General features: G+C 41.3%; 1 pseudogene; it reads left to right on the top strand.

The window, feature by feature from the left end:
- LOC114890362 overlaps positions 1–22,934 on the top strand; it is a 71,708-nt pseudogene that overhangs the window by 46,608 nt on the left and 2,166 nt on the right.

Below are 22,934 nucleotides of genomic sequence, written 5' to 3'. Positions count from 1 at the left end.
AGGATCATATGGTAACTCTATTTTAAGTTTTTTAAGGAAAATATTTTTTTAAATGTGTCTAATTGAATCTTGTTATTTGCAGTCATGATATTCTATAAAGTTGCCATGGACACTAGATTTGTGAACATGGAACCACTGGTCCCAGGGGAAATACAGGGTTAGGGTCCTGGTCTTCTGGTCATGGTGTTTTTGTCAACCGATGGATACATACCTTGTTTAATGTGTGTTTCTGTTTAAAGACACCTTTTAATATATTTGGTTGATTCATTGACACTGAATTCATGGCCAATAGCACTAGAACTTACACCTGAATGAAGCTTATTTAACACGTGTATTTTCTCCGTAAGACTCATCACAGCCTTCTGCACTTAGGACCCTAGACAGCACTTCTGTACTAGGCTCAGAAAAGAGCAAAATCACCAACACAAAGCGCAAAAATGTGTAAACATAGCACTAAATAAAACTCAAAAAGGACCACTGTTTACAGGAAGAGCCGAAGCAAGGAGGCTTCAGCCTCCCAGACCTCGGCTTGGAACACGGTGGCAGGGTCTCAAGGTTTTTCCTCCTCTGTGTCTGCAAATGACCCCAGGCCCACAAGTTATTGATTTTCCATTTACAGAGGAAGTTTAGTATGTAGGTGAATTCATAAATCCATGAATAATGAGAATCAACTGTATAAAGTCAGAGTTTTCACTTTTGCCACTTGGATTTAACATCACTAATGAACGCTATTTATCCAAATGAGCTTAATTTTGCTTCGGTGGTTGCTACCAATTTTCGTTCCCCTCCTCCTCATCCCTTTTCCCTACAACGTCTGGGCCTTGACTGCAGGTGAGTATTGCAGATGGTGAGGGTTATGAGGAACATAAAAACAGGGAGAGGCGATTGGTGACCTTCTCAAAGTGGGTGGTCAGGTGCAAGCTCTCAGAACTTGAGGATCTAGTCCTCTGATTGTAGTTTTCTAAAACCAAAGAAAAACAATGTGGAAGAAGGAAATACTCTGAAATCCCAACAGTGGTTGGGTGCATTTAGAGAGATGGGTGTATGATTTTTTTCCCCTTCTATTCTGTTTTACAAATTTTCTGTAAAATGCTTATATATTTTAATTATGAAAAGTAAATATTATGAGAAAGAAGTATTTGTTTAAGAGATCCCAGACTCCCCTTGGGCACAGCATAACTCACACTCACCAAAAGGGATTTGTTTTTTTTGCCATTCACACTAGTCTGGGGAAGGGGTAGGTCTGAGAGGCTAGAAACATTTTTATTCATTGAACGTTTTGGTTCTTCAGCCCCTGTTGGACAACACTGGGGTTAGGTGAACTCAGGAAAGGAAGGGGCTTTCTGCAAATGGTTTCAGCCCCTGGTGCTTCCAGCCCCTTCTAAACCAACAGCCTTCAGTAGCATCAGCTTACCCTGGGCCTTCCTCTCCTGCCAGCCCCAGGCTCCTCTGTTTGCCAAACTGAACACTGGAAGTTTGCACAGGCCATGACATTTCAAGAAAGGTCACCTCCCCGAAGGCTTTCCCTGTAAATTTTTCTATTCCAAAAATGGTTTCCCCCCGCCCCAAGAAATGCTGGTTTGTAGCTGAGGGCTTCAGGGTTCATTTGAAGTCATGAACTTTCTGCCTCTTTTTGGGTAGTGACCCTCATTGCCCAAGTGGACAGCTCAAGAGCAGAAACACGGGCAGACACCTTGGCTGGAATCCCCTTGCTGCTCCACACATATTTCTTTGTCTTTCTGAGTCTGGTGCCCACTCTGTGCTCTCGGCAGGCTGCTCACCAGCTCGCTGGCAGGAGAGGGAGAGGTGGGACCTCCTTATACTAGTTTCCTGGGGAGGCTGTGACAAACTATCACAATCTCAATGGCTTAGAGATAAATGTAGTCCTCCAGTTCTCGGGGGTGGGGGCGGGCAGAGGTCTGAATCAAGGTGCTGGCAGGTTGGGCTTCCTCTGGAGGCTCCAGGAGAGAATCCATTCCTGGTCTTTTCCAAGCTTCTGTGGCTGTCGGTGTTCTGGCCATGTGGCTTCATCCTCCGTCGTCACTCTGCTTCTCCTCTTTGCCTGTCTTCTCTTTGCCTCCCTCCAGGGAGGATGCATGAGCTTGCATTTAGGGTTCACTCCCATAATCCAGGACAATCTCCCCATCTCAAAATTCTGAACTTCATCACTTCTGCAGAGTTCTGTTTTGTCACATAAGGTAACTTTCACAGGTTCCAGGGATTAGAACATGTGTATCTTTTGGGGGGCCGTTTTCAGTCTACCACACTCCCCAAGAAAGAATGCTTTCCTACTGCCATGTGGGGGCATTGACACTAGATGCTCTGAGACTGTGGCTTGAGCAGAAATGTTTCCTTTATTAATACTGGAGATGTGTTTTGGGAAAGAGGCAGGTGATTGCGGAGCTCGAAAGGAGAAGAATGGCCCAAAATAAGAGAAGAGCTGTTCCACATCACAGGAGAGCTGGGAGTGGGGGCGGAAAGCCGGACGAGGCAGACGGCTTGTGCGTCAGGAGGTGGGGCGAGTCCACACCCATCTAGCATTGTGGGTGTGACAACAACTGGGGGATATCCAGAGACCCGACCGCTACGGGGCTCTCTGCCCTGCACGCAACGGCAGCGCTAGGCTACTTGGTAGTGCTTTTCAATTAAATGAACCTCTTTCTAAAATATTGTAAAAGGGCTTATGAATGCGATGGTCCAGAACTTGGGGGATGAGGAGTAAGAGGTCATGCTCCCAAAAGGAATTTGTTTCTTTCTACCCCAGAGACGTGAAATGCCACTTTCTTCCACTGGAAGCCAGTGCTTCTGGAGATGACCCCTCACTTCTGATCCCCTTTCCTCCATGTTTTCTCCCCCAGGACATCTCAGTTCTGTCTCAAACCCCTCTTCCCTTCCCTATATGTTGCCCGGCTCAAACCGCCCCCAGGGGAATCGCCTGCCCGGTCTGTCCCGCAGCCTGAGAGCATGTGTGAGCATCTGCTGTGGTCCTGCTCCTGAGCCTAACATGAGGCAGCTCAGCTGATGCTGTGAGTCTCTTTGGCCTCGTCCACTGGCTGAGGCCAGGCCTGGGGGAGGTGAAAAGCTTGGCTTTGCATCCGTGAGATCCATGCATCTGAGGTAAGGCTTGTGAGCTAGAAGAATAGGAAATGGTGGTCCGAGAAGTGGGTGTACGGAATCAGAAATTATGAGATCCATTCCACAATTATATCTGGAATGGCCACTGTGTGCCAGGAGAATTCTGTGATTACCCAAGTAATTACCCTAGTAATCTCACCTAGAAGGAGGAAGGAATAGACCAAGGCTGGTGCTGGGAAAGCAGCAGCGGTCACTCAGCCAGGATAGGGGACTTGGTCACTTTGTAGCTTGGACGATGATCACAATTTGTCTGTGTTCATACGTGATTGTAGGGTGGTCTTTTTTGGTCTCCATCCATTAGCATCACAGAATGGCCGCCTCTGATGCTGATGGTCTGTGCAAGTGTTATATTCCACAAGAGGACCACAGCCCAGCAGAGAGCACCAAGCCAGCTCCCAGGTGTCAAGGACAGCTTTTCTTTTTTTCACCCTACACAACTGACCAGACATGAAGAGCAAGAAAACTCCAGCTTTCAGTAAATTGGCCATGTAGGTATAATATCCAGGAGAAACAAAAAAGGCAGGGTTACCAAATTCCCCATCTCCCAGCAGCAGACATACAATGCCTTTTGAAGACTAATTAAAATTTCATGTCAAAACCATTTAAATGCAAGAGCAATGAAAACATTTGAGCTTCAGTTAGGTACAGTCTAAAGACACATAGTCCCAGAATCTGACCTACTTTAAGCATGCGATAGTCTTTGGGGGGATTCTTTCGTGGATGCTAAATAATTTACTATGAAATTCCATTACATTTGCTGTGATTTTTAAAAAATGACAACACAGTTTCTATTTTCATGATCTTGAATATACTGTGTTTTCTCTTCCCCATGTTATAGTTGTTTTAGTAGACAAACGTCTCTGGAATAAATGTATGGTTCCCAAATTCATACTATTCAGGAGAAAATCAAATAATAAAATGTTGATGCTGGAAGGAAGCTACCAGGGTCCCAACCAACACAAGGGCCCCAGCTAGAGGGGAAGCATGATCGCTGACCCTGGGTCAACCGGACAATGAGACAATTCCCCCTCAGTCCTGAGAAAGTCAGCTCTGGGTGGTCAGAGACATTTTCTATCTGGTTTTCTGCTGGATTCCCCAGGGTCCAGCATGGTGCTTAATGAATCGTAGGTGCTCAATAAATGAATAAGTTACTTTTTTGGATAAATAGAGACATAAAACACATTTCTGGAAAGTCAGTGCTATGGAGGTGTAGGAGACACCAGATTCTGTTATTCAAAATATGGTCTGTGGACCAGCAGTGTCAGTGTCACCTGGGATTTTGTTAGAAGTGCAGAATCTCAGGCTCCACCCAGACCCACTGAATCAGAATCTGCATTTTTAACAAGATCCCTGGATGACTGACAGGCATGTTGAAGTTTGAGATGTGCCGCCCTAGACATCACCCGGCCAGTGTTTCTCAACCTCAGCTGGCTGGCTACTGCTGGGGGGAGCTCTTAATACATATGGATATTTCGGTCCGATTTCCAGAGAATCTGATGTGTGGTCAAGGTTGAAGATCACTGATGGTAGCCCAGTATCCTGTGTGACCTCAAGTCAGTTACTTAGCTTTTCCAGGCCCAATTTTCTTATCTGGTAAATGTCAACGCCCTCCAGCCAAAGACCATCAGGAGTACATTGTAGTTGAAAGTGGATTTAATGACCTGCGGCAATGCTGAAAATAGCCATCCAATGGAGCCTCGAGGCTTTTCAGAAAGGGGCTGTTAGGAGGGGGCTGTTGCAGGATTTACTTGTGTTAGGTGATTTGGGAGAGAATTCAAAGGCAGGTGGTTTTGCTCTGACTGGGTGCTGTGAGCAGGAACAATTCTGCTAAACCTTAATAATTTTTATCCCTCAGAGGTGAGAGAAACAAAACAGAATGAAAGCTGTAATTGGTGAAGAAGTCACTTGTATTAGATGGGAGTTGGGGCGTTTGGTCATTTTTATGGTCTGGACTGTGTTCTTGCTCTGTTTGTGCTCAGACACAATTTCAGTGATCATGTTTTTGTCCTGCACCATCACAGTCACAGAGTAGATTTGTTGGCTGTTGGCATGTATGAGATTGTCTGTGTCCAACATGTAATAGATATAAAAATTATTTATTTATGTAAAAATTTTTGGCTGTGTTGGGTCTTCATTGCTGTGCATGGCTTTCTCTAGCTGTGGTGAACGGGGTGCGTGGGCTTCTCATTGTCATGGCTTCTCTTGTTGTGGACCACGACCTTTAGGCGTGCAGGCTTCAGTAGTTCTGGCACATGGGCTCAGTAGTTGTGGCTTGTGGGCTCTAGAGCTCAGGCTCAGTAGTTGTGGTGCGTGGGCTTAGTTGCTCTGCGGCATGTGAGATCTTCCCAGGGTGCGAACACAGGGTGCGAACCTGTGGCAGGCAGATTCTTAACCACTGGGCCACCAGGGAAGCCCCTATAAAAATTATTAATGAAATGTGTTACTCTTTTTTTTTTGGTACTGTGTCTTAAAATTCTAGTGTGTGTTTTATGTTTACATTATATCTCAATTTAGACACATTTCAAGTTTTCAAGAGTCACATGTAGCCAGTACTTTGGAAATTACAACCTTAGAGAACTGTTTTTAAGATTAAATTAGGTAACTGAGTAATTAGCCCTAGGCCTGGCTCAATAAATCTCAGCAATTATTGTCATCACTGATGCAATAATGGCAGAAATGATAGGCACCTTATCTAGGATAAGGCTGGAATGAATCTTCCAGAAACAACAAAGTATTAATTAATGCCTAGAAGAGTCTGGAGAGACCTTTGTGCTACCAGGGTGTAATGGTTCCATAAATACCCATTAGGTTAAACTTGTTAATTGTGTTGCTCAAATCTTCTATGTCCTTGTTGATTTTGGTCTGCTTCTTTTATCAGTTTATTTTAACATACCCGATAAAGATACGTTAACATTTTCTACTCTAATCATTGATTTGTGCTTTTTTCCCTTGAAATTTTATTTTTATATGCTTTATATATTTTGAAGTTAAATTGTTAGAAGCATACCATTTCATGATATAGCAATCCATCCTTATTTCCTTTTGGCCTGTTTTTATTTTGTCATTTCCTACCATGTTGAATGAAATTTATAATTTTAGTCATCTCTTTGAGCATCCTAAAGACATTAATTTTAAGATCTTTGTTGAAATGTTTATAACTTTCAAGTGGAGAGAATTCATTCTGATTGTTGGTTGTTTTGGCTCTTTCTTAGCGTTTGATTTCTTTTTATGGTAAAAACAACATTTTGAAAAAGAATTTTGTTTTTGAATGGGAGATATTTTGTTTATTTACCCATAAAAATGTATTTTCTTTTTCTCTTTTTGCCTCATTGCTCATCTGTCTTCATCTGATGGTTTTTTAGTTGCTTCTACCTGGCTCCTGGACCCTTAGTCCAGAAGGATTTCAAAAGATCCTGATCTCTGGTAATAACAAAGACTTTGCAAATCCATTTACTAAGCCAGCAGGAACTTGGTTTATCTCTGGGTAATAACATTTATTAATTGATTGATTGGCTCAGTTTGGATTTTAATCTAAAAACAACAGAAATCATTGCAGGGTTATAAACAGGAAGGGCAATATATATATATATATTTTTAAATAGAAATATAGTTGATATATAATGTCATAATAATTTCAGGTGTATAGCCTAGTGTTTCAGTATTTTTACAGATTATAATCCATTAAATGTTATTATAAGATAATGGCTATATCTATTTATATATTAAAAATAAATAAAATAGCTTATCTATTTTATACCTAGTAGTTTTTATCTCTTAATCCCATACCCCTAAATTGCCCCTCCACACTACCCTCTCCCCTCTGGTAACCACTAGTTTGTTTTCTATAATTGTAAGTCTGTTTCTGTTTTGCATATACATTCATTTGTATTATTTTTTAGATTCGACCATATAAATATCATACAGTATTTGTCTTTCTCTGACTTATTTCACTAAGCATAATATTTTCTATGTCCAACTACATTGCTGAAAATATAATTTTTTATGGCTGAGTAATATTCCATTGTGTGTGTGTGTGTGTGTGTGTGTGTGTGTGTGTGTGTATGTGTGTGTGCTTAGGCCAGTAAGTGACATAGACAAAAGGTTTTTTTTTTTTTCCCCTTGTCTTCATTTGGTGAGGATATTGGGATGGTGTAGCCCTTCCTCTGGCTTTGATCTCCCCTCTTTAATCAAGCATTTTGGCCCCTTTAACTCCACTGCCACAATTTTTTTTCTCACCCATGTCTTAAGAGGCTTGTGCTTCAGTTTGTTCTCTGCTTTACATAGTTTTCCTTTTCTGGTTTACTTGTTGTGGAGCCTGGCTATGTCTATTTACATATCTTGTCCATCACTGTTATGTTTTGGAGCAGAGGGGGTGCAAAAAATTGTGATCTCATTTTACTTTGCGGACGAGAGGTCCCAACTTGCCATTTTTATGACTCTTTGTTATGTATTCCTATGAGTGTGTAAGCTCTTTGGGGCTTTGAGGGACACATCTTGGTCTCCCAAGAATAACATTTTTGTCCAGGACATGGGAGAGGCTCCTCTATAAATGTGGGTTTAAGTAAGTATGTAGACTTGCTAAGTGCCAACCTTCTCTTGCAGCCCCATGTCTCGAGAATCTATCATTATAGTTTTTTTTTAATACTTCTCCTCAGAGAGATAATATATGCTCGTTTATTTCTTATCCTACAGATATGACTTTCTTCAGTTCTATACTTGTGCATTAAAAAAAAAGACCAAGCCGGCCTCAAATGAAAGCCTCACCAACCTAAAAGCTTACATAAATGGTTGAAGAAGGGAAATTAGTAAGTAGGCTCTGTAATCCTCTTCCTCTCCAACTCCTATATTTCCTTTCAAGCCTCACCTCAAGTTTCCTGGAGATCTTTCCTAATCAACCTCTCTGCCAGTCCTTCTCCGACTTATCATTTCTTGCACAGCGACTGTATCATTCTGTTGTGTGTAGTCCTATGGTGATTTAGAATAGCTTGTTTCATTTGTGAAAGTTCTGAGGCCAATTTTGAAGTAGTTTTTCTTGGTCCCATTTCATTACAAATGCAATTTCATTGCATTCCTCATTTTCTATTCCTACACTTTCATACATGACTTTCTCTCAACCACAATTAATAAAAAATTTTTTTAATTAAATTTATAATTGAGGCATAGTATGTATATGTACACAAATTTTAAGCAAACAACTCAATAAATGTTTACATATAAACATACAGTCACATAGCCATTACTGAGATCCAGGTATAAAAATGTCTCCAATACCACACCTGACTCCTGTGAGCCCCACCCACTCAGTACCTCTATAGTAGTTTTGTCTACCTTTTTTATTTTATTTTATTTTCTTAATTATTTATTTGGCTGTGTCAGGTCTTGGTTGTGGCATGCAGGATCTTTGTTGCGGCATGAGGGATCTTTCGTTCCGTGCCAAAGCACACAGGCTCAGTAGTTGCAGCACATGGGCTCTCTAGTTGTGGCACGCAGGCTCTAGAGCTTGCAGGCTCAGTAGTTGCAGCGCGCGGGCTTAGTTGCCCCGCAGAATGTGGGATCTTAATTCCCTGACCAGGGATCAAACCCACATCCCCTGCATTGGAAGGCAGATTCTTAACCACTGGACCACCAAAGAAGTCCCAGTTTTGCCTATTCTTGAACTTTATATAAATGGGACCATAACTGTGTGTATTCATTTTTCTTTTCTTTTAGTATTTTTAAATTGTGGACATATATATATTTTTTATAAATTTATTTTATTTTATTTTTATTTTTGGCTGCATTGGGTCTTTGTTGCTTCACATGGGCTTTCTCTAGCTGCACTGAGTGGGGGCTACTCTTCACTGCAGTGCACAGGCTTCTCACTGTGGTGGCTTCTCTTGTTGTGGAGCATGGGCTCTAGGCACATGGGCTTCAGTAGTTGTGGTGTGCAGGCTCAGTAGTTGTGGCTCGTGGGCTCTAGAGCACAGGCTCAGCAGTTGTGGCGCACAGGCTTAGTTGCTCTGTGGCATGTGGGATCTTCCTCGACCAGGGATCGAAACCATGTCCCCTGCATTGGCAGGCAGATTCTTAACCACTGTGCCACCAGGGAAGTCCCAACTGTGTGTATTCTTAAAACAAAAACAAAAACAACAAAAAACCACTTTTTATTTGGAAATAATTTCAAAGTTACAGAGAAGTTGCAATAATAGTTCAAAGAACATCCATGTACCTTTTACCTAGATTCACCTATTGCTAACATTTTGCACCCATTTGCTTTATTATCTATCTACCTATTTTATATAAATATTTTCTCCTGAGTCTTTTCCTGAACTTTTGAGACTAAGTTGCACTCCCTGTGACTCTTTTCCTCTGGATACTTCAGTGTGCATGTTCTAGAAATAAGAATTTCTCTTATATAACCACAGTAGGGTTGTCAATTTAAGTAAATTTAACATTGATACAATACTTTAATCTAAAGTTCATGTCCCAGGGGAGGGATAAATTAGGAGTTTGGGATTAACATATACATACTACTGTATATAAAATAGACAACCAACAAGGACCTACTGTATAGCATAGGGAACTATACTCAATATTTTGTAATAACCTATGGGGAGAAGAATCTGGAAAAGAATATACATATATATAGATATGTATAATTGAATCACTTTGCTGTACACCTGAAACTAACAACATTGTAAATCAATAATACTTCAATAAAAAAATATATAAAGTCCATGTTCCAATTTTAGCAATAATGTACTTCCTAGCATCCCTCCCCACCTCCAATACAGGATCTAGTTTAGGATCAGGTATTACATTTGGTTGTCATGTCTCTTTAATCTCTTTTAATCTGGTATCTATACCGTCTTTTTTTTTTTTATGCATTTGACATTTTTTGAAAGCGTTCATTCCCTTTTTCTTTGGGGGGAATTGCCTGACATTCCTTAATGACTAAATTCAGATTATACATTCCAGCTGGGATATGATAGAAGTAATATTTTGTCTCAAAGTATTATATCTGGTTTCATGATATTCATCTGTCCCATATTGGTGCTATTAATTTTGATCACCTGGTAATTACTGTATAGTTAGTGTTTTCCCCTTTTAACTAGTAAGAAATCCATGGGAAGACACTTTATTTTTTTTCCATTATGATTTGTCACAGGATATGGAATACAGTTCCTGTGCTATACAGTAGGACCTTGTTATCCATTCTATATATAATAGTTTGCACCTGCTAACCCCTAACTCCCAATTCGTCTCCCTGCCCTCCCAACAACCACAAGTCTGTTCTCTATGTCTATGAGTCTGTTTCTGTTTCATAGGTAAGTTCATTTGGGTCATACTTTAGATTCCACATATAAGTGATATGATGTTTGTCTTTCTCTGTCTGACTAACTTCGCTTAGTATGATAATCTCCAGGTCCATTCCATGTTGCTGCAAATGGCATTATTTCATTCTTTATATGGCTAATATTCCAGTGTGTGTGTGTGTGTGTGTGTGATGTGTGTGTGTGTGTGATGTGTGTGTGTGTGTGTGTGTGTATATATATATACCACATCTTTATCCATTCATCTGTTGATGGACATTTAGGTTGCTTCCATGTGTGGGGAGATACTTTAATACCATGCAAATATCCTGCTTACCATCAAAATCTGTCCCTCCCTCCCCCTTGATTTAGTATCCACTGATGATTCTTGTCTGTACCATGATGGCTGCAGAACAATGATTTTCCAACTCTAGCACCCCTTCCACATTTGTCAGCTGGGCAGCCAACATTCCATTGAAAGCCATTGTCCTCCCTTCTCTCCCACTTATTTATATGTATTATTGTATGGAGTTATGGATTCCTGTGTTTCAAATATCTTGAAATTTAAAAACTGACTACTTGTAAAAGCATCTTTCTGTACTTGTTCTATTGTTTTTTTAGATCTACTTTTTCGTGTGCCAGTACCACATGGGCTTTGTTCATTCTTTAAGCAGTGTTTATGGTTTAGAGTTTGGAAAGATAAATCTTTCCCCATTTACTTATTATCTTTAGAATTTCTTTTGAGATTTCCTCTATCTTATTATTCTGGATGAATTTGAGAACGATTTTTACAGAATTATACCCTCATGCCTTTTCTGTTCACTGCCTTCCCTCAACTCTGGAGGGATTATGATGGAACGGCCCTGGACTTTTAAGTACAATTTAGAAATAACAGGCAATTTTATGAAATGTAGTCTTTTCACCAGGAACAAGTCTGCCCTCCATTTATTCAAGTTTTAATCTGACCATTAACATCTAGAAGCATAGGGTACATAAATGTGTGATTTGCCCTGTGGGCCTCTCAAATGGTTTCAGACCTTTACAAGAATGTCACTATGGTACTTGGAGTCAACCAAGAGAAAGGCAAATAGAATAACCAAGGAAATTGAAAGACAGAAAAAAAAAAAAAAGAAGATGCTCCAGTATGTTCATTTCATTCACTTACCAAATAAGCCTTCTAGAGGTTCTGCCTGTCACCTGCCGAGCACTATGCTGGTCAGCAGGACGCAGAGGGGAAGCCAGACCAGAGGAAAGAACAAGGTCAAATGAACAGAAGGAAAAACAAAATCATCAATATGCTCATTCCATTCTCTTCTCATGTGTGCCTCTTGGAGGCCTTCCCATGCCACCTGTGAAACCTGCCCCTGGGAGTTCACAGAAGACTAAAGCTGATGTCTAATGAAGTAGGCAAGGAATGATCGAGAATCTTCCTATCAAATTTCAAAACTTTTGACCACCATGCAACCTCTTAGAGCTTGAAGAAAGGGGTTTTTAGGATGGATAATAGGAAGTCCTGCTTAACGCAGCAGGTAACAAAGTGCTGGCTGGACAATTACTAGTAGTTTGATAATGAGTTTTGATTAAATGTAATATGATTAATTCATCATGTGTTAACTTACAGCCTAGGGGACTGCACACACATGGGGCAGAAAGAAGAAAGGAGAGTTTATATGTATATCGGACCTTTGCTTTTTTACATTTTATTGAGAAAAATATAACTTAAAATCTGGAAACTTTTCCTGAGAGCTTCACTCTTTACCTCCTGCACCAGGGGACAGAGTTGCCTAGAATGGCAGACACTTCCAGTGGTGTCACTTGGCAGCATTTAGATCCCAATTTTCTGGGCTCCACAATTAAAATCATGGGCTCCACTGGCAATGACAGTGAATGGGTCTAAGAAGTGCTCATCAAGTCTCTTTAGCTTTTATCAGCTTCTCAGCACCGTTTAGGAGACTGTCAGCTCCTGGGACATAGCCCAAATCACTTGCCATGCTGTCAGGCCACGCCTGAGCCCCCAGAGCAAGCCTTGTGCCCCTGCTGGGAGAGCAGCCAGTGTCTCCACCCTGCAGTGATTCCAGGCTTGGGCCCTCCCTGTGGTTTAGGAGATGCTTTCAGGCCATAGCTCATTTCTCCCTCCTTCTCTTCTCCCTTCGTCCTTCCTTCCATCCCCTCCCTCCATCCCCTCCACAGGTATCTGGGAAACACTTCTTCAAGTGTTCTCCTAACTCCTGAATTTAAGTCTTTAGTAAACAAGAATTTAACAATTATTTATTATGTCCCTCTTGTTCTGGATAAATGGAAGGGAATAAACTCCTTCCAGTATTTAAGTAAATTAAAGTGGAACTCAAGACTCACAGTTAAGTTTCAAATCTGCCACTCAGAAAATCCTCCAGGGGACCTCCTTCCCTTCCTACCTCCCCGCTTTCCTTCCTTCCCTGTGAGAGGTGGTGTGACGTATTATAAAAGCACATACACTGTAGGACCATATATACCTGGAAATACAGACCTAAATATTCTTTGCAGGCAACGCAGATAGGAAAGATGGAGTGAGGAGAGACGGTTACACCAGAAATGAGACTAAGAATAGTTGGTTCACTTTTACTTTGCTTTCAAGGAGGCAGGTAGGATTAAATACCTTTCTTTACCTGAGTCAATGAATCATACTCTTTTTCAGAGGAAAGAGCTCTTCCTGACATTACTCCCTGAGAGGATTGAGTTGTGCAGCCCCTGGTATAAGGAACATGGACAGTGTCCTCAGCAGTAGGGCTGTGACAGCACCAGCCCTCTCTTGCCCTCACAGAAATGGTTTACTGGAGACAGACACAGCTATGGTGTCAATGTTAATACCATTCCCATCCTGCCAGCCGAATCACCACCTCCTACCAGGCAGGCCACGTGGAGTCAGCCTCCTTCCTCCCTTGCCACGTTACAGCCCACTCTTCCCAGGGCTGTGGACTGGTCCTGATGAAGATACTTGGACCCATCCAATACCCACAAGCTAGAGTCATATGTGCTTTTGCATTCCTTCCTGCTTTCCACATAATGGCCTAATAATTTTACCCAGGGCATTAGCTCCTCTCTGAGATCCTGGGAATTCCAAGATGGTATTAAGGGTCCTTGCTTGGCTCACTGGGGTGATAAATCCAGTCCTAGGAGTGGAGACAGAAAAGTGAAATAAGGGAAGGGTGAGCATTGACCCCTCAGGAACTTGTTAAAGGAAAGAAAAACAGCGATATCCTCAGTTGGAAGCAGGGGAGGAATTACTGGTAAGTGGAGGAGGAAGCCTGTGCACACCTCTCAGGGAGAGCCCAGCTACTCTTGTCTTAAATAGAGGAGATTTTGAACACATGTAACTTGGTACAGTCTTTCTGGGGGGCAATTAGGTATTCCATATCCTTTGATCCAGTCATTTCCTTTTCAGTAATTTACTTAAGAATAATTAATTATGTCCACACAGGTTTAGCTATAAAGATGCCCATCATAGCCTGTTTCCAACTGAAAAACCAAACCCCCTAAACTTTAAGACACTGAAGGATATATTACCAACGGAAAAAGACTATGAAACAGCATGTACAGTATAATCCTATAGAAACATACACATGCATAGGCACAGAAGTTCTAGAAGATGTTAACAGTCTTAGTAACTCTACAAGGTGGGATCATGAAGTGTTTTTCTTTTTTTTCTAAACTTATATAATAAACAAATATTACTTTTATAATACAGTTTATTTTTAAGTTTTAAAAATCAGTTACTCCTTTTCTTTCATGTCCTCTTAAAATCCAACTGGATGATTGACCCATAATGATTTTCCCCTAATTTTTATTTATTCAGTCAGTGGGTTCTCTGAATGTCTCTCTAATTTCAGTGAGACTAGGAAACACCCCTGGCTCAATGTAGAATCAACAAACAAACAGTTCAGGAGGTAACAAAGAGTAATCACGCCCCCTCACTGTGGCCAGACCAATAATTAAACACAGAGATGATCAAATAAGAAATGGTGGGATCTCCATGCCTGGAAGCACCAAGGTCCTAAAAAGCTCAGGCACTTTTCTGACTGATGGTGAAATAGAAGGGTCACTAGACAATGTCTCAAAGTTGGCATGATCGTTGACCTTCTGTGTTTGATAATTAGGTCAACCTAACTTACCACATAAAAAGAAGAAATGACTAATCCACAGACATTCTTCATAGGCCTCCCATCCATGAAGAGGCACAGAGTCTAAGAGTGACTACCTGTCTTGTCCAATGCTCCTTCCCACTCATTAGATGGAGAGAAAATTGAGACAACGTCCTTAAAAAGATGCAAGAGTTCACTATTCTATTACATTTTGAATCAATGCTTATTTTTAAAGAAGTTGGTTCAGCAGTTTTAGCTGGTATGACTTCTTTGATATTCTGGAAACTCAGGATTTTTTTAAGTCTCCTACTGTTTTACTGCCTAAATATATTTGCAAGTCTAATCAATATCTACTAGTCAGGCTTAAGACCCTTGCTCAGGTTAAAACAATAACTATGGAGTTGACCAAGAGGGTAATATAACTATTTAGACTTGTAACGTGGAGTGAAGGGCAGATGTTTTCATCCTTACTTTCTATTCACCACTATTAGCACCTGACCCCTCAAATACATACTTGGTCCTCTTGCTCTGGATGGGAAGCTAAGTTAGCCCTGCCAATAGAGCAGTTTCACTTGGTTGTAAATACAAGTGACATCGACCAGAGCTCCCCAGTCTGGTGGTAAGTGATCCCACACCCAAGGCCAGCCCTTCCTCTCACACTCACTCCCATCCAATTCTCATCAGGCCTGGCTCTGGCAAACCAGTCTTCTTTCCACTCCCTTCCCATCTCAGGTGATGGGAGAAGAGGTGAGAAGTGGTGAATTTAAGGGACATGACACCCACCTTTTCTTCTGCAGACTTGGGAGAAACTGCCTCCCAGAAAAGTTGTCTAAACCACATCGACAGATGTGCTCTGGGGAAGGGGGCTCCTGTTTCCCCACAGCTGAAGAGAGGGCTCTCTACCAGAACAGTTAGGAAGCTGGGGCCCTGCCCAGAATGTGTGACCAGGAGTCCAGAGGGGCACGACCTTCAGCTCTCACCCAGCTTGGCCATTCACTGGATATTTGACTTGGAGATGTCACATAATCTCTGAGTTGCAATTTCCTCATCTGTAGAGATGATAACCAACTGACTCACAGGGTGGTTGAGGATTAAATGAGAGACTGTGGGTAAAAGGTCTGACAGTTGGGGGGGTTTCAATAACTGTCATGCGGTTATTACCTTCAAGTCCTGAGGGAGAGGGGCCCTGATGAGGCCTGAGAGGGGGACTCAATGATCAGTAAGTCAGCTTCACCCCCACTAGAGACCCTACAGCTCCACAGCAGCTTCTCTAGGTTCTTCTAAAGCATTCAGCCAGGAGAAGAACAGTCTTCACCTATCCCAATTTGCATCCAAAGAAACTAAGTTAATAGATAAAGTTTTCTCCACTTTCCATTTTTCCTCTCAGTAGTTTTCCCTAAACCTCTGATACTTGCTGCACGTGCAGGACAAGTGAAAAAAATACAATTGCAAATATTACAATAACAAACTTTGAAAAGTTCAGAGGAGCTAAAATTGAGTTTGTTTCACTTGTGATCTTATCATGGAGATACTAAAGCAACATATTTCTAAGGCAACTTAGAGCAATTTTTAATACATGTTTGTACATGAGGCTAAATCACAGTTCATAATAGAGGAAACCAAATATATCAATCTTTTAGGGAGATCTTCAAAGATAATTCTGACTCCCAAGTTGTTGTAGAGAGGACACAGGAAAGTCAGGGACCCAATTTTGGTAAAAGGTCTGCCAGCCATTTGTTTGGTGAGAACTGACCGAGTCCCAGGCCTCTCATTCTGCCCATTTCCTCAGTGATCACACAGGCTGATTACTTCTTCTTTTTTTTTTTTTATTTTGGCCATGTGGCATGAGGGATCTTAATTGCCCAATCAGGGATCAAACCCTTGGCCCCTGCAGTGGAATCACAGAGTCTTACGCACTGGACTGCCAGGGACGTCCCAGGCTGATTACATCTAACATTTGTGTAGTTTTACAAGATGTGAAGCATTTTCCCAGGGGGCACTCTCACAAGGACATAAAAACACTTTATAATATAAAGTAGTACCATGCACATATACACATTATTATTATTACAATTTAATAAAATTTTCTCCCATGTGAATTGCTCTAGGGAGGTTCCCAAATAACTGACCCAGGTGCCCTACATGACTTGCCCATCTGTACACCATGCTGTTTCAGGCCAGTGGTTCTGAACCTTCACTGAGCTTTAAGAAACACTGACATCTGGGAACCAGCTCCAGAGATTCTGAGGATACTGGACTTAGGTTTTAAAAGCAACCTGCGTGGTTCTAAGTTGCAGCCAAGGTTAACAAGCACTGTGTCAGGTGAGGGTAAAACTTGCCTTTGTAAACCACGGTGAGAATTTCCTGTGTTTAACGTAGTTTGGATGGACCTCCTCATAAACGCACATCTCAATGGCTCCTGGGCCACAGAACCTTGAGCCTCTCTCTTTATGGGAAATGGTATTTAACAAAGGGCTTTGGGTCATTAAATCACAATAGTCTTCCCATGGCAAAGGCATCCTCGTGGTTACTGACTAGAAAAAGGAACCATGCAAGCAGGGAAGAGATGCTGCCGGTTCTAATTTTCCAGGTTGAAAAAAGTCTAGAGTTTTTATAGAATAGATCTTTTCCTTATTTACTTTCTTTTCATCAGTTCTTTTTTCTTTGCCTACTTCCTCTGCTTTGACTCATGTTTTCCTAAATATCCATGTCCTCTGTGGATACTGTAACCTCAGTTGTGTCCCTTATGGTGACATTTTAGCAGCAGGCTGGCTGTTATTGGCAGCTGGTAAAACTGTCTGTTGGAGGAGGGAAGGGGCCCCCTCCTTACAATCACCAGTACTCCTTTGTGAGGTAAAGCATCACGTTCGTTGTTTCTACAGTTAGCAGAAAAAAATGGACAGTCAGCCAACAGTTCTTTTGTCATCTTTGCTTCATCATCTCAACATACCATTTTAGATAAGGACATTTATGTTGGATGCCCAATGAATATTATTATTCATTCTGACAGAGTCCCATTAATATCTTTGTTAGGACTTTTGTGATGCAGTTACTTCCTTCTCAAATAAAGCAAATTCAATGCAGTGCCGAACTTGATGGATATCTTATCCTTTCTCTTTAAAAACAACAACAAATTTTCTAAATGCCCTGACACATACTCGATGCTCATAAAAAGTCTGCTTTAAGAGAATCAAGATCACGACTGTCACTTTCACTCTTCCTGTCAAATGTCAGGAAGGAAAAATTAGGCGTCTCCTATGCCAAAAAGATTCTTTGGCAAGCAGAGTTAAAGTCACTTATTTGCTTTTACGGTGTTATGGGTTGCATTCATTGAGATTAATTTGGCTCATCTAACTTGAGCAGGTCACCTCATTAATCGAAAAAGAATGAAAAACAATGCATGGCAGGGACTGCTGTAAGTTCTTTGGAAACAACATTTAAAAGCAGAAAAGCAAATAATGGGATGGAGGCTGGCAACCATGCACACGCAGGACTCTGGCTGTTTTCCGGAGGGGACGATGACACTTTAATTGGGTCCTCTCACTTCAGGGAATCCTGGGCAGTCGCTAGAGGCAGGATGTTGATGGCAGCTGTCTTGTACTGCATGCTTTGTTGTTTCTGGGGCTCAGTTCCCACTAGTCCTCAGGAATTATGACTGGAAGCTGGCAGATGTGACTTTATAGCAGATACAGCAATAACACTGGAAACTGAAGGAGAAATGTCTCTGGTTACAATGAAGTCAACTTGATAGAAAATTTCTGAAAGCAGGGGAAACTTCTTCCATCATTAGTCAAGTAAACTCTTCTGTGAAGAACCAGTTCCTGTACAGAAGACAGGTAGCCACCAAGTGACATGTGATAAGGAAGCTCCTAAAGACGTTTGCCCAAGGGGGCCTCATAGCACGAGACCTACTTCTGTCTGTCCGTATTTACATGCTCTGGGGACAACATTTCAGTAACACCGGTATCAGCAATGTGCCCCACATCATCACAAGAACACTCCATTATGAAACAATTTATGCAAGATAAGCACCACCAGCCCATTCTCTTGCCATACTTCCTGCAAGAGTAGGGGGAACTTCCAAAGCAGTGACCTTCAGCCAATGTGGGCACTAATGGGCATTTTTTTAATGTTTATTTTATTGTATAGTTGATTTACAATGTTGTGTTAATTTCTGCCGTACAAAAACGTGATTCATATATATATATATATATATATATATACACTCTTTTCCATTATGGTTTATCACAGGGTAATGAATGTAGTTCCTTGTGCTATACTGTAGGACCTTGTTGTTTAACCATTCTGTATATACTAGTTTGCATCTGCTAATCCCAAACTCCCAATCCAGCCCTCCCATACCGCTCCTCTCCCTTGGCAACCACAGTCTGTTCTCTATGTCTGTGAGTCTATTTCTGTTTCGTAGATAAGTTCGTTTGTGTTACATTTTAGATTCCACATATAAGTAATATCATGTGATATTTGTTTTTCTGCCTGACTTACTTCACTTAGTATGATAATCTCTAGGTCCATCCATGTTGCTGCAAATGGCATTATTTCATTCTTTTTTATGGCTAATATTCCATTGTGTGTGTGTGTGTGTGTGTGTGTGTGTGTGTGTAAAACATATTCTTTATCCATTCATCTGTTGATGGATATTTAGGTTGTTTCCATATCTTGGCTATTGTGAATAGTGCTAAAGCAGGTATGTCTTGACCATTTGGCCTTACTGAGGCCTACAGAATTTATATGAGGCCCAGTATTTACCTATTTTATAACTAATAGCTAATACCAACTAAGACTGGAAGAAATGTCTAAACTGAATGAAGTTTGGTTACAAAAATTTCCTCATTTCAAGACAAAATCTAAAACAGTGGATCAAGTTCAAGCCCATTTGAACTCCATGCCTTTCCATCTGCCAACACAGCTCAGGAGTCAGCCACTAGTATTGCATGGGCTCCAAACAGAAAGGTGAGTGACCCATGTCCAGACCATGTATCCATTGTAGGCAGAGTTCCATTTTCCTCGAGTTGAATATTTGATGACAAGAGCTGGAGCCAGAAAGTGACCTAAGATTCTTAGCAAATCACAGGTGTTTTTCTTAGTGTCTGTTGGACCAGGCAGACTTTGGCTTTTGTACCCTGTAAGCATAGAGAAGGCATCTCCTTTCCCACCTGGCTCTGTAGAAGTCAGGTCACTTCTTCTGGGCCACTGAAAAAGTTTGCGGGAACGGGGTCCTGATCCTCTTCAAAAATAGGGAGCTGTACAAGGTGCTGGTGGTGGGGAGCGGGGGTGAAGTGGATCGTCTGCTCCCTGTCTGGCTCTAAGTGACAGGGCTCACACTTGTGATCCTAAAAGGTGATCAGAAAATTTCTCCTTCAAACTCGAATGCAGACACACAGTCCATCTGCAGATGTAATGGGAAAGAACCTTTGTATTGTATTATAAGGTAATCGCTAAAGGGATGTTGCCTATCAGCTTAAATTATACATAATGGCCCATCTTTGGGAACCCTGCCTCCCAGGTAATGAGCATTAAGCTAAAATACCTTTGTTTAGGGTACCTGTTGGAGAGAGGAAAGACTTGTTGGACTTTTACTCAATTTGTGAAATGGTTTGTTTGCTTCTTTGGATGCTAGCATTTATATGTGCCATTTGTGTTTTGTCTTGAATTTCTGTCTTTAAAAATGGGGAATGTTTTAAATATCCCTTAAAGAAAGTCCTCTGAAGTAGGTTGTGGATAAGTGATCTGATTACAGCCTTGAACCCATGAGTGAGAAGAAGATGATATTTTACTGTAAAAATGTGTGGCCACTGTACCTGTCCAGATCTCCACAGGGTGTTTACTCAGGGTTATCTTGGGACCCTGTGCACCATGCACTGCTACCCTTGCTGTGTTAATTACATCATTTATGGTCTCCTGTGTCGTTGTATATGTAAAACTCCAAGACCAACCTTGAGGGTTTATTTAGGATTTACTGTTTGTCCTCTGAGTTTTTCCCTTCATTTTGTTTGGTATTGTTTCTTCATTTACAGTCAAATCAATTTTGTGATATTTAAAACTTTTACTGATGTCAAACGGAGAAAAGGAATGGGGGGGGGGAATGGTGTGTCTGTGGGACATTCCTAGGGAGAAGAGAAAAAGATTCCACTTGGTTCCTAAAATCACCAAAACCCTCAGCCCAGAATTCTCCCTGTTTGGTTGATGCCAAGGCAAAAAGTCATCCTTTAAAGGTTAGAGAGGATCAATTACTATTTATGGCTATTCTGTGAAGAAGCAGGGAAAAATGATGAAATCCTTTATGAGCAAGCATTTGCGCTATTATATCAAGGAAAATAAGAAAAGGAAGAGAATGAGAGTGAGAATATGTTGCTTCAAATCTTAACTCCTCCATTCTTTTTTAATGGCTGAGTAATATTCTACTGTGTGTGTGTGTGTTTGTGTGTGTGTGTATATAGATATAACACATCTTTATCCATTCACCTGTCAATGGACGCTTAGGTTGCTTCCATGTCTTGGCTATTGTAAATAGTGTTGCAGTGAACATTGGGGTGCATGTATCTTTTCGAATTAGAGTTTTGTCCAGATATATGCTGAGGAGTGGGATTGCAGCACCATTTGCAGCACCATGGATGGACCTAGAGATTATCATACTAAGTGAAGTAAGTCAGGGGAAGACAAATATCATATGATATCACTTATATGTGGAATCCAAGAAGACATGATACAAATGAACTTATATTCAAAACAGAAATAGACCCAAAGACATAGAAAACAAACTTATGGTCACCAAAAGGGAAAGGAGGGGGAGGGATAAATTAGGAGTTTGGGATTAACATATATACACTACTATATACAAAATAGATAAACAACAAGGTCCTACTGTATAGCACAGGGAAGTATACTCAATATTTTCTGATAACCTGTAAGAGAAAAGAATCTGAAAAAGAATATATATATGTATATACAGTATAACTGAGTCACTTTGCTATACACCTGAAAGTAACAAAACACTGTAAATCAACTATATTTCGGACTTCCCTGGTAGTGCAGTGGTTAAGAATCCGCCTGCCAATGCAGGGAACATGGGTTCAAGCCCTGGTCTGGGAAGATCTCACATGCCACGGAGCAACTAAGCCTGTGCGCCACAACTACTGAGCCTGCACTCTAGAGCCTGCGAGCCACAACTACTGAGTCTGTGTGCCACAACTACTGAAGCCTGTGTGACTAGACCCCGTGCTCTGCAACAGGAGAAGCCACTGCAATGAGAAGCCCACACACCACCATGAAGAGTTGCCCCTGCTCTCTGCAACTAGAGAAAAGCGTGTGTGCAGCAACGAAGACCCAAAACAGCCAAATAAATACAATTTTAAAAAATCTATTATACTTCAATTTAAAAAGTCTAATTCTGGAGGGAAGATAAAAAACCTTAACTCCTCCAGCTGTTATGCCAATATATCCACCCCTTCCACCACTTTCCTTTCCTATCCAACCCCAATTCCTGACACTGGGGCTCAGAACTGCCCCTCCTTATAGGGATCAATTAGAAAATCCTGTGTTAGTTCCTGGGGCACAGGGATTTGGTCTAGTACCACCATCTAAGACCTGACAGGGCACCCAGTTTGGGCCCCTCCCAGGGCAGGGCAATTTCCCTTACACCTTTATCTCATGTGGGAACTAAATGCAAATGATCAGTCAGCTGTGTTTCTCAGACTTCTTTAACTGGAAAGATTGCAACCCTCCTTCATTAAGGAGGGTCCTCTATAACTGGAGCCCACTTGGCATCACCCACAGCTGAACTAAACTGGGACCATGATGAGGGAGGAATGCCCTTATTTATAATACTACTTATTAGTGCATCTGGGCAGGGCTTTGAAAAGGGGAACCAAAGCAAAATAGTTCAAACCAAATTCAAGAAATTCAGCAAAAAAACAAATCCCTCTGAATTTTTGGAAAAGATGTATCAAGCCTACAGACATTATACTAATGCAGATCCTGAGGCCCCTGAAAATATTAGAATGATAAATTTGATCTATTTTGGGCAAAGTGTCTCAGATATTGGGATAAAGTTGTGAAGATTAGATGGTGCATTTGGAATGAATCCTTCTCAGTGGGTAGATGTTGTTTTTAAAGTGTTCAACAGGGAACAGCAACAGAAGAATGATGTAAAACAAAATGCCACTTTTTTGGCACTGGATTCCCAAAAGGGGAGTAACTGGAAGAGAGGTAAGCCCCTACTGGGGGAGAAACAATGAGCTTTCACCCTTAAGTTTTTCTTCAGAACAGCTTGACATCAGAGTCCCACGAGAACACTCTAAGCCTACAGATGGTGCTCATGAAAACCCCAGGAGACAGAGCTCTCCTCCTCCTTCCCCCCCATCCCAGGTCT

The sequence above is a fragment of the Monodon monoceros genome, unplaced genomic scaffold (assembly GCF_005190385.1).
Source record: "Monodon monoceros isolate NGI ecotype Baffin Bay Population unplaced genomic scaffold, NGI_Narwhal_1 Super_Scaffold_11, whole genome shotgun sequence".
In the NCBI taxonomy this organism is placed as follows: Eukaryota; Metazoa; Chordata; class Mammalia; order Artiodactyla; family Monodontidae; genus Monodon; species Monodon monoceros.
This window is presented reverse-complemented; position numbering and strand designations above follow the sequence as displayed.